The following is an 11,524-nucleotide window of genomic DNA, read 5'->3' as shown; positions in this document are numbered from 1 at the left end:
TTCGTGCGAGTTTCCATTTTGACACATACTCAAGTTCGTAGACATACGTCAAGATCCGAAAATATAAATAATGCCTCCCCTCCATTGTTGGTAATAAATACAAACCCTCTAGTGATCGTAGCTGGATACTGTCACGTTCTCTCTGTAACTAACTACAATCCCGTGTGCGCCTGCTCTGTTACAAATAGCAAGCTAACGTTAGCTGGCTACTGATGTTGCAGCATCTCAAACAGCTGCTGCTGGGAGCGTGTCTGGGTGGCACTGCGTTCGTGTCTGGCTCTGGGGCTTCTCATTGTCATAGCAGGACAGTGTTTCCAGACTAGGTGATAGCTCCCTGGATCCATCTGAATGAGCAAAGAAAGAATGAAAAGAGAAGATCCTTTTTACTGCCTGGACAGCGCAGAAAGGTAATCATAACGGTATTTTTTTATTTGGTAGTTTCGCTTGTTGTTCGTTTGGAGCTAAATGATATGTAGTTAGCAGGCTATAGCACACGTTAGAAACAGGCTAGGTTAGCTAGGTAACGGTAGCTAGCTATGATTTTCCGCGGGGGTCGTTCGGATCATCTTTGTCGAGGCGTGCATTGGTTTTCAGGTCGTTTGGCAGCTGCTTAATTGTCAGTCAGACTCTTAAGATGATTTTTAGAAGTATCAAGTTTTCTTTACGGGTGATGAGCTATATGGGGGCTGTACCCTACGTTAGCTGGCTAGCTATCCGGTACCTTCAAGAGTTAGACAAAGATGCCTAGCTAGTAGTCTACAATACCGATGCATTAGCCTGCTATTTTGGTAGACTGCTCAGTACCTAACGTTATCTTATGCTGAAACAAAACCGCTTTTAGCTAGCTTGTACGTCAGCTAACTCGTTAGCTGAGTATGGGCCACATATACAAAGCAAACACAGTATCTAGCTACTTTTATTTATGTATCCATGAATATAGCTACATCACTTTAGGTTGCTAGTTGCGTAGCTGTGCTTGCTAGCGATATTAGCCATTTTCCCCCACTTTGCTTTAGAGCCATCTGTACTTAGCATATTCGACCTTATGCTTTAGTAATGCAAATGTTCGCTGAGATTTGAGCAATCGGCAACGAACTACGTTGCTGTTTTTTTTTTTTTTTTAAAAGAAAGTGCTGTGGATTTTAGCTTAACAGTAGTGATTTTAAAACGAGCTCTTGGCTGTTTGTGGAATTATTATTCGATATTTTGATATCTCCAAGCTTGATCGCTATAGACTAGCTATCTACTGCCTATCTGTCTCACGCTAGTATTGGCATAAATAAATGTTTTTGGCCGAACGCGTGTACTCTTACAGAAGGGACTGTATTTTCTCCTAGTGCGTTTTTGACCGTTAAAGAAAGGTAACATCATTTGTTTCGCTAAGGTTGCTCAGTGATGTTTGGAGTAGTAATAATACGCACGGTTATCACATCTGGGGCAGAAATAGCCAGCTAGCGACAGTACAACTGGGCTCTATACTTAGCCAGCTGCCAAATCGTCGTCATGCCGATCGAGGCTAAGGCAGGGCTCATAGCACTTGACTGTTAGGAATATTTTCAACGAGTTTTTTTTTTTTTTCAGCGAAGGCTGAAGACTTACTCTACTAAGTTACCTCAAAGTTTATCATTAGAAACATTTTTGCTAGCTATATAACGACATGTATCCCGAGTACCCGTATCCAACGGCAGCATGGTTTACGATGGTAAACTTGTCAGAACACTGTCCCAGAAGTGAAATAGTATTTTACTGGTCTTGCTTTGGCAAAGTGGCTTAATTTAGTAAGTGCAAAATGTTTGCATAAAAAGACTCTGCCGATTAATGTTGTTCACATACTGTAAAAACTTTGTTTATGGAGCTTTTGGTTATTTATTTTATTTATTTAAAATCAACTAGCTCTTTCATTTTCATACAGTATATATAATGTAAAAAGGAACAAAATATACATTGTATTGCTTGTTGTGTATTTGTTGAAGTGCCTGGGTACAAAACAATTAAAGGTCAATGTCTTTGAGAACCAGAGCAGCAGAGAAGGACAGGAAGGATTGGGTTGACAGTCAGCTGCTGCGTCTGGTTGTGTGAGGTATGCAGTGAAACAGTGTTTAAACCAGGCACTGTCATTTGTGTTTACATGCGATCTCATGTATGAGGTTGACATCCTGCAAAGGAACTGTTGTGAGCATCCTGACTTGAATTTGATGTCACTGAGTCTCTAACTGACGCTGCCGTGTGTTTTGGGATTCCCGCGTTATTTTCACACCTCTGTCTGTGGAACAAGGCGTGCATCCGACTGTGTGTCTGAGAGATTTGGACAAGATTAATTGACCCTAGTGCAGGCTTCTGCTTCAGCGGGGCAGATGGAGAGTACCCTGAATTAAACACTGATGAGCAGCCGTCTTGCTTTTTCACAGCACAGATGTTCCTTCAGTGGAAGTAGGCCACTGACAGCCCCGTATGTCATATGAAGTCCCTCTGCATAGTTAACTGAAAGCACCTTAAAGCATAACTGTGAAATAAGGCCAGAGCTTCCATTTAGGATCAGTTGGGCATTGTAAATTGTGGTTTTTCAGGCCTTTTGTATTTGTCAGCCCTTATGTTTTTCCCCAGAATGTTTCTTCTCTGATATTTTTCTGTGGAACATGGAAAATATCAAGCACTTGTTTGCTGAGTCTGGGTTGAGTTTCCAAAGGTATTTCTACGGTTTACTCGGAGGGAATGTCACACCGTTTTCATGCAGTACGTCACAGAAAGGCTTTGTTCGTGTGAAAGGGCGCGTCTGGATGGGAGCGAGCCTCTGCCCCGGACTAAGCAAAGGAAGGACCGCTCTTAGCCGCAGACTGTGGCCTCCCAGAAAAGCGACGTGCTGCAGCATTGTGTCGGATAAGTTGAGCGTGATTCAGTGCTCTGTTGCTCCAGGGTGACGCCGCGGCTGAATGGCACCGAGTTGCAGCTGTGGCGGATGCTTCATTCAGCTTTGCCATTCAGAATACCTGTGGTCCAGATGCATCTCCTGCACTGGGGGGTATTGCTATTGGTGCTATTGAGGCCCAGGCCCATTATAACCACAGTGCATTTGGTCCTTGTTTGAGAAATGAAACTGGGCGGATGCTGCTATGTGTGATTATCCTCTCGGCGAGGTGAAGGCCATAGGCTGGAGACCACATCCTGCCTCGCTCTACCTTTAACTTACTGCTGAAGTGAAGTGGCATGGTTTCATTTCGAACACCTGCATGTGAGCCAGCCAGCCAGCAGCTCACCTGTTTCCACCTTCACCTGATGGATTTGTTTAGAATACTTTTAGAATGCTTATGGTCATGACAGAAAGATAAGTCAGAGAAAGATTATCGTGTCACAGTTTGCCAGATGATGGCCTGTATGCTTTATGTTCAGTACACAACAGTCTGTTGCATTGCAGTCAGTATAGCTTTGCAGTGGTACCCTCTGTCCTGTCCTGTACTTTATGCCTGTGACCATTAGATTCTTAATAGCGGTAACATTACCACTGTTTGTTGACACAAATGTGAGTCTTAATAAGCCTGGGCTTTCAGGTGTCTCAGGAATCTTGGATGGAATCCCCCCCATGAATTTGAAAGCACTATGGTGCTTCGAGTCTGTTGGTTGCATGACTCAGTGTTAGTGAGAAATGGGGTGGAGGCATTCCGATCAGGGGCCAAGGTCATTTTTGGATGCCTTCTGTGGGATTCCTGGCGGTCCTTTCTTCCTCCAGAGGAAAGAGATTCCACACATACCAGCAGTTAATCGTTCGTTCCTTCATTCATTCATCCATTGCAGCTCTACATATTTATTCAGTTTGTTTTATTAAAAAGGCAGTTGACTGGATTTCTGGCATCAGTGATCATTGTGAGGTGTTTCTGACATCTGCTAGTGAGATGTGAAATGCCTACAGTCTTTGATGACGGCTCTTGTCCATAGCACCTCTTTGCACTCACACTCCTCTCCCCCAGTGACATAAACGTAGAGATAATGTTCCTGTCTTTCTTATATGTTCATTGCTCTCTGAAAGCTCAAAAGCTGGATGGCACACACACGAGAGCGCAGCGCCAACACTGAACAAGGTTAAACCTGGTCATGAATGATGTGACTCCACAGGCTTTTTAAGAGGAGATTGGTTCATTTTTTTTTGACACAGGGCTGTCTGCATTAGCAGTTTATGAGAAACAGGTTTACAGCAGTGAATCGGCTTTCTTTCACACCTGGTGGCTGGAGAGTAAGTCTCAACAGCGGTTTCCCAATAATGCAGTGCTCATGCAGAGCTGAGAGGGGTTCAGTGTTTAAAACAGTCAGTGGCATTTCTGTTATGTGTGCAGGGTGTGCGCTGGCCACATGGCGTTAAAGCTGCCATGCTGGCTGTCTGTATTTATGTGAGAAATGTAAAGCATGCATTTCCCATTTAAGTTGCAGTGGCTTCCCGTATAGCTGAGAGTTTTTTTTTGCCATTCCTTCCTCTTGTAAATAGTCCAGGTGTCCCCTGGTACATTCCTAGCTGTGCAGTCCAACAATGGCAGCCAATGAAACGGTTGCGAGTGCGTGCTCTGCAAGGCGTGTTGTTCTCTTTGTGGGTCTTTGTTTGTGAGGAGGTGATTCAGCATTTGGCGGTGAATCATTCTAATCGGGACAGTAGCCCCCCAGTGCTTTGGTGTGGTGTTGGCGCATAGCACAGCTGTGGCCGGGAGTGAGGAGGACACTGCTGTTGCAGACAGCAATGCAAATCACCTGTTGAGGCCTATCAGCGTGCCTAGTCTGGCATTTCGGAAAAGAGCGTGGCTGAATCTGAGATTTCAGGTTGATCTCGTGGGCAGCTCCGTATGGGCTGCAGGTCAGTGCCATTTGTCTGCATTAAGCTGCTTCTGCAGGGACTACGGGAAACGCTGTACAACAGAGAGTGACCAGACTTTTCCTCAGGATTCTCCAGTCGGGTGGAATGGGATGGTACATATTCATTTTTGTTATGTTGTGACATTATTTTCATGTATTGATTTGCATGTATTTCTAATCCTCATCTGAATCCAGCGAGATTAGCAGCTATAAATGAGTTCTGACCCATGCTGTGAGAACCAATGGGCCTTAACCCATTCTGTGATTTTATGATGCTGGCAATAGCAGCCTGGGAGAAGCCAGGGGTTTCCCCATATACACACAGACAGAGGAGAACAGAGATGAGCTTTAAGCACACACTGATACAACATTATTCACTGTGAGGCTATTCACTGCACTTATTTAAAATATTGGCGCATGTAAAAATTTCCCCTCGGTTTTTCAGGAGAACTGTATGTGTGCATGTGGCTTCATACAAAGGCAATCTTCTTGTTTCTGCCAATTACAAAAGCACAGTCTAAAAAAGGAGTTCCAGTGTGTGAATTCACACGAGTGCAAAGATACCCACACACGTTATAAATATCCGGCATCTGAAAGAATGGGCCCATTATGAGTAATATTCAGTGTGTTGTGTATTAATGTGTGCGGTTTCCTTTGAGTACATGGGGCTGTTCACTACTGTACCTTTATCACCATATAGCTAGGGCCGTGCTGTGCTGAATCTTAAATGAACAAGCTCGCCCTTGCGCTCTTCGTTGGTGTTCCTTAATTGATGGTGTTCAGGCATTCACAGGAGTCAATTGCATCCTTTGTGTGCAAACTAATAGCATGTCTGACAGGCACACTGATATTATTCTACTTGGGAGAGCAACTATTAACTGACTTTTTGTCAGAGTGAGTGATTTTTCCAGGCGATTTGCCCACGTTCATTGTGTGCAGGAAGAAAGGGGGGTCTTACAAATCACCATTGTGTGCGCAGGAAGGAGGGTGTCACAAATCACCAAATACAAGCATTACAAGTAACAATAAGTAAACAGCACCATCCTATTAGTGCCCATCAAGGAGAAAGCTGTGTGCACTCTGCATTTTTGTCTGAGTTTCATTTTTTATAGTAATTATTTTTAATGTTAGAGTCACTGCTGGTAAATGGTAAACGGTCCACTCTACATAATCTGTGAATGTCCTGTGCGATATTCTTGCATGGAGACAGCTGTTCAGTTACACCTTTTTTTTTCCTTTTTGCATATGTAAAAAAGTGTCACAGACATGAGTGCGTCCAAAATCAAATACAGTATTGATCGGATCCTCCCACCGGGAATGGTAGAGCTGCGCTTAACAAGCATATTGTGCCAAAGTTCATGTCACCCCATGGATACTAGTTACGCTTTCTTAATCACCATGTGTCCATGTGGGCACTATTATTACCTCCAATACTAATGTGTTAGGATGAGTCCAGCCCTGCGTGAATGATGTGATTGATGGGTTAATGTCACATGCGAAGTTGAAGACGTATTTAGAGTGAACTTCCCACTGGCCTTATTACTGTTGTGCTCAGGTCCACCCATGATGAAATCTTGTGAGGACAGAGTAGCGTTATTTGTTTGCAAATTTGTGTGTGGGTTATTTAGTGCAAAAAATGGCAAATTATAATATATTGCTAGCTGTGACAAAATATTGACTGAAATGTATGGTTACAGGATACAACACAGTTCAGCAACGCTGGTACAAAGCACTGATCAGATTGTGGCGCTTTGTCTTCTAGTTCCTATGAAACCTGAGAGATCTTCCTTGGCAATTTTTCTTCCCCAAAAAGGTGGTGCTTCCCTGAGAAAGTGGCTGGTCACAGCTCAGCCGTTGTTACTCGGGGAGAACTCCAGAATTCTGTGGCAGTGCAGTGGTCAGCGGTTCTCAGGCCTGGGTAGGGTCCCACATCTCCGCATTTTTTGGAACATATTTCAGCATATTTCAGACTGGAGCTCGCGAAACAAACGAGGAAGTGAACAGTCACAGCGCAGCGCCCATGGGACGGTGCTATTTATGTCCCGCTCTCCTAGATGCAAACCCACAGGTCATGCTTTTACATCTGTGTTTGACTGTTAAACATGGACACAGACACGGCAGCCATGGAAAATTGAACTAAAAATGGAGCAAAAAATCTCTCCGAAAAGCTATAAGCCACAAACCCGCATAATTTGTAATGTCTGCTTACTGTTGGGCACACTAATGTTTCAGAATTTTAAATCAAAGCAGGAAAAATCCAAACTGACCCAAACTTAAAGTAGGCCTCACATTAATTAATAGCAGATATTTATAACCTTGACATGCTGTGTTAATATTAATAAATAAATTAACTGTGTTTAATTACCGAATTCGCAATCGTGGGAGCAGCTCAGACTAAGACGTCTCCCAAACCACTGTTTGTGACAGTACAGAAATTGTGCTGAGGTGGGTAGATCATGCATGGAGGGGGAGGGGGGGAGTAGCTAGGCGACAGCTTGGGTGGAGTGGAAGACACCACTGACTCCAGTGGAATGTGACTGTGCTCTCTGAACTCGGCGAAAGTCACACGTTGGAGTAGAGGGCATGGAAGACTCTGTCGCTTGTTTGTCGTTTCTGTACATGATTTCTTTTGTTTCTGCTTCCACATTGACGGCTCTGCAGTGCTTCAGGTTTGAAAGGCCACAGACAGTAGGGGGTTTGCTCTTGTGCACTCATAACTTGTGTTTTTTTGTTTTTTTTGTGCGTTAGAGTTAGCACTAGCCGGCTTATGTAATGTGATTGTTGAAAACAGTAGCCTGCGTGCTCGGCAGGGCGGTTGGACTTACCACTGCACCATTTCCCCCTCAGGTCTGCTGCTCTAAAGCGTGTGTGTGTGTGTGTATGTATGTCTTGTTGTCACACTCAGTAACCTCCCAGCATTCTGTAGTACCTTTACTGGACCTCTGGCAAAACACTGGTGAAAGACTGACTGACTTTATCAACATTCCCACACAGGGGAAATTTATCTCCCTCAGGTTTTCTTTCCAAAGCAGGATGTCAGGCGCATTTGAAGCATTTTGAGGCCGATAGGCCGATAACCTCATGCTGTCATGGTTTTCCATTGTTCATTGTTAGTCGTTGTTCCTGCATCCATTAGCACCTCAATCTCCGGCACCAGGCACATGCATTTGAATAATTATGCAGGGTTATTCAATGCAGCAGTATTTTCAGATGTGTATATATACACTGTTTTTACCGTTTATGCTACATTGATCCTTTTGGGGATTTTTAATAAATATTTGCCCAACAGAGAGAGGGCAAAAGAAATCCCCTTTGCAGTCGTTGGGTAAATAAACTTAATGCCTTAGTGCAGGAGAGTTGCTGGCTGCTGCATTAATGTGTGTACTGGCAAACCAAGAGTTTTGGACATTCTGCTTTTGGCTCAGTGTTAAGGGAAGCATTGCCAAGTGTCAGCTTCCATTTTCTCAAAAATGGTGCGTTACTTGTATCTGTACAATTGAATGCTTATACAGCTGTACTTGCTCATTAATTTTGCACCACGACCGTTTGACCTTTGGTACATTTAAAAGGTCGTCTCCTGAAATATGTTTCATGCTGTGTAATGTACAGCTGTTAGCTACAGCTAAACACATTAGTTATTTTGGCATGGAGTTGTGTTATTCTTGTCTGTAACACAATTTTACATCGGATACATACACACACAGAGGCATGGACACAGACAAATACACACAACCCTTGCATTCACATAAAGGCAAATAACCTACAGAGCCCTTGGCTCTGGCTTTTTAGCTAATAATAGTTTAAGGGGACACCATTTGGCCTTGCTATTAAGATACATTCCTGCAAGAAAACAGTGACTGCATTGATATGTTGTTAGGCCTTTAGAAGCAAGCCGCATGTCAATATGTTGAACCGTTAGGATGTGCAGTACCAGTAAGCCATGAATCACATTGTCCCAAGAGAAGATGCTTCAGCTGCATAAATAATTGGTTGTTTTTTAAGCTGCACCTATACAGAATGTGCATGTTGGCCAATCAAATACCCTTGTTTGCATAATGCATTCGAGGGCCGTGCATGGCTGGCTTTTACCCTTTCCAGCGGTTCGATGAGTGGTAAATAACATTAAAGCAGGATCACAGAGCCTTGCCTTTTAATTGAATTGTCCATTACAGTGGCCACGTGGGGCTTGTGTGAGCTTCCAGTGCTGTTTTAGAAACAGATTATCCCTCATGGGTAGTAAAATAAAACTGCAGTCTCTCTGCTCATCACCAGTCTATTTCTTGGATCTTCCTGCTTTTTTATGTAGTAATACATCATTTGTGCTGATCTGCTGCAGTGAAATTTGTGGTTAACAACAGTAGCTGGTGAATTACAACAGGCAGTGTCTGAAGCCAGACCAACAAAAGATCTTTTATGACTGGGAAACCATTGAAATAGCGTTATGGTGGTGCCCTGATGAGCAAGTACTGCCCCAGTGAGGTCGCTCTGCCTCCCATGACACACCGCCGCAGGAAACTGGGAAACCACCTCTCTCGCTTCCTCAGAACGCGGCTTGCTGTTCCCCTAAACACCCCCCCCCCCTTTTTTTTGAGAAAGCGCGCATTTGCCGGCAGCTGAGGCACACGCTCTCACGCGCCGCGCTCGCCCCCCCTCCGAGCCCCGAGCTGGCCGGGTGGGTGTCATGGCGACCATGCGTGAAGGGAGCGCAGCCGTTTGATAGACCTTTGTGGGCCACAGGTGGCACCTGCGTGCTTCGCACCGCCGCAGGAGATCGGCGTGATCCGAAAGAGAATGCACGCTGTTCGGTTCTGCTGAACCAGGGATCCTGAACGATCCCCGACAGTCTGCATTCTCAGCTTTTCCACAGCGTTTGTTTGTTTCGCGGTTTTAAATTTAAGAAGAACGTGAACGATTTCCCCGGCTGTACCTGTTTCATGTTCTGTTCAGTTCTGTTGAACTGAGATCTTGTCAGTGCTTGTAGAGAATCAGAGGCCTTCTGTCTAGGCAGCACTCTGCTTTTCGCTGGAAGAACACAAAGTATGTTTGATGACACAGTAGGCTAATAACAAACCATGCGCTGCAGGGGAAAAACAAGCCGTGAGCAAAGCGATGACTAATGAAATAGGAATATGAACCTGGAAGCCTTGAGCAGGCATGCAAATGAATCAGACAAACAACGAACACTCTGCCTACCAAATCTGCAAAGAATCGTCCAATCGTCCACAAACACGCGTGTTCAGAGGGGACAGATGGACGGTGGTATTTTTAGTTCTTGTTGCCATGGGAGCTTCCTGTCCTCTGACTTGAGATGAGTTGTCCGATCAGATGCAGAAGAGAGCGGTGCGGGGATGGAGGTGGAAGCCCCGGTTCATAACAGTTTGAGCCACTCCGCGTTTTACCAGAAGCAGGTCGGTGATTTGGAAAAAGCAGCCAACGCTGGATACACTCAGTGGCTCATGGTAAAACCTCAAGCAGCTCAAAGCGCTGTGCATCGGCAGCGTTACCTCCATCTCTGTCAGTGTCTGGAGAGCAGCAAGCGCAGGGAGTTTTCCCTGAAGACACGCTGTCTGTCAGGAGAGCTGGGGGTTATTCGGTCTACAGAGGGAATGTAGACACTGTTGGGTTGGTTTGGCCTGCTTTTTTTTTTCTCTTGCTCAGCATCTGTTTTTGTGCATTTTTTTGTCAGTAGTGTTTTCATGGTTGGAGTTAGTTCAGATATCATTGCCACATCACAAGCCAGTCAGATTAGTATTTCTAAAACCAGTGGTTTTCAAATGTCTTTTTTGTTAGAGCCCAATTTTGGGAAATTATTGATGCTCGTGACCCAAAATAATTAGCAACATGTTTCAACAAGAGTCTTCAAATCATAAATCATGATATTGCAATACATTCCAACTCAACCAATTTCAGATAACATTCTGGCTAGCAGTGTTGCTCCTCACACATAGGATTTCTGTAGCTAGCTAGGTAGCTATCTTGTAAAGTAATTTGGCATTCAGCGAGAAAAATATTTAAACATTTAATTACCCTCATTTGTTGGTTGTAATTTCACACTCACGAGGCCTGCTGTTTGTGTCACAGGTATCATATCCCTGGTGGTAGTGTTTGCATTATGTGTTTTTATTGTTTTGAATCCTGCCATATATATAGTTTCTCTCATACTCTATTTTCAGTGTTGCACAGTTCTCTTTGTACACAGCTCATACAATAAGACTGATTGTGGCATACAGCTCCAAGCAGAAACGTTATAGCCAGCCTCTTTAACATGTATTCAAAGAAATCCCCTTCAGTACCAAATGCAGTGCCACACCACAGTACAGTGTACAAAATGTCATTTTATCCACATGATTACATGTGAACTGTATTGTGTTCATAACTGTGTGTTTAAATGTACAGTTCAGTATTTAAGTTCCGAGCGTTAATACTTATGGGTTCTGTGTACGCGGACCCGAGATAGTCCTGTAAACAGGCCTTTCCCTCGCTCCGTTTCCCATTTGCATTGTCTGCCTCGGGGATAGCCGCCGCTGGAGGACTGGGTTTGAGAAGCAAGATGGCTTCCATATGTGACCGCAGCACTGCAAGGATGCAGCTCCGCTTACTGCAGCCGAAGCAGAAGAGGGAAAAACCCCCGCCTGCGTTTCTCCGTGCCAATCGGAGACACGTCACGTCCCTGGTATTGGAGCTGTCATCT

At 44.4% G+C, this 11,524-nt stretch overlaps 1 protein-coding gene across 1 annotated transcript in view; it reads left to right on the top strand.

The window, feature by feature from the left end:
* The first annotated feature begins 215 nt into the window (after window positions 1-215).
* The window catches only part of LOC118787888 (USP6 N-terminal-like protein), a 37,295-nt gene continuing 25,986 nt past the window's right edge, over window positions 216-11,524 (top strand). The window contains exon 1 of the mRNA XM_036543636.1: window positions 216-407. The gene's annotated coding sequence lies outside the window, so the exon portion shown is untranslated. The remainder of the gene's footprint in view (window positions 408-11,524) is intronic.

The sequence above is a fragment of the Megalops cyprinoides genome, chromosome 13 (genome assembly GCF_013368585.1).
Source record: "Megalops cyprinoides isolate fMegCyp1 chromosome 13, fMegCyp1.pri, whole genome shotgun sequence".
In the NCBI taxonomy this organism is placed as follows: Eukaryota; Metazoa; Chordata; class Actinopteri; order Elopiformes; family Megalopidae; genus Megalops; species Megalops cyprinoides.
This window is presented reverse-complemented; position numbering and strand designations above follow the sequence as displayed.